This window comes from Lactuca saligna, chromosome 3 (assembly GCF_052625555.1).
Source record: "Lactuca saligna cultivar CGN05327 chromosome 3, ASM5262555v1, whole genome shotgun sequence".
NCBI lineage: Eukaryota > Viridiplantae > Streptophyta > Magnoliopsida > Asterales > Asteraceae > Lactuca > Lactuca saligna.
In genome coordinates, this window is record NC_136419.1 from 177,607,501 (window position 1) to 177,608,778 (window position 1,278).

The window sequence follows — 1,278 nt, forward strand, 5'->3', positions numbered from 1 at the left end:
CTTCCAAATTGATGTCGGAGGGTTTTTCCTCTTCTCTTAAGAATTTATCTAATAGGAACAGGCTAAACAAAAAGAAAAGGGGCTGTTTTTCGTCGGAATAGGGGCCTGTTGACACAATTACATTTCTTTCTCCCTATTTTTCCCATGTATTTCTTGGAAAAACCAAGGCAGTTGAATTGAATCAACAAGTCTCCAGACTGATTTACTGGAGCAGGAGAAGTCACATCACTGAATCAAGATGCCACTAACTTTATTCCTTACGCTTTTTCCGATGTTCGGGTCGGCTTTCTTTGTCGGATGTTTTATAGGAACGGACAGCTGCCCCATAATTTCCACCATCATCGCTTTATTATTACTTTTGGTCACTTTAATACTGGTTTATATAATTTGAGTTTCCAAAGGGAAGAAGAGTTCTTTTCTTTTCTTCGTCATTCTCATTCTAATTTACGTATTCTGTACTTTTGCTAGATATTTGTGTTTTTCTTTGCTGGCAGGAATGACAAGCGCTTGCATTTGGCAAGTATCTTCCGAAAGTGGAAATGAAAGTAGTCTTCCGGCTTTGGATACTTCCTCGAGCAGTGAATCATTGGCTACGTTTAGAGCCGAAATAGCGGCTGATAACGAAGCTGAGATTTATGCTTGCATACGGAGTCTCCAGAGCTGTGATTACTACAACCTTCCTCCCCAGAATAATCCCGGGGAGTATGAGGGGCTTGTTCACAATAACTTCGAGCAAGCTATTGATGTGCCCCATTATAGGGCCATACTTGATAGAGAATATTTTGAACTCACAGTATTAGAAAGAAAGGGTCTATTACAAGATAGGCTCTTCGATCTTATGTTTGGTGAGCAAAAGATTTATCGTATCATGGAACTTTCGCCATATACGAATATAAGAGTTGAGGCGTACGACTTCCTTGAGGGTAAGGTGGAGCCGGTGAGCTCTTTGCAACATTCCTTCCAACGGGATATCATGGACGGGAGTCTGAATTTCTTTATTCAGGATATAAACCAAAGCGGTAGAAATTCACAAATATACCGTGAATTCTACTCCCACTTTACCGATGAGGGATTCCTCCTCAAGCGGTAGAAGGTCACGCTTTCTTTTTGGATCAGACCGCTCTTGGTCTTCGAACTAGTCATTAATGGTCGGCTTCATTGGTACCCTTTTGGTATGCGTTGCGAACACTTTCATTTTTAGCGTCTCATCTTCTCTATAGAAGCAAAACTCGAACGGATAGAACAGATGGTCCAAATACAAAACTTTTTCTTTTTCAT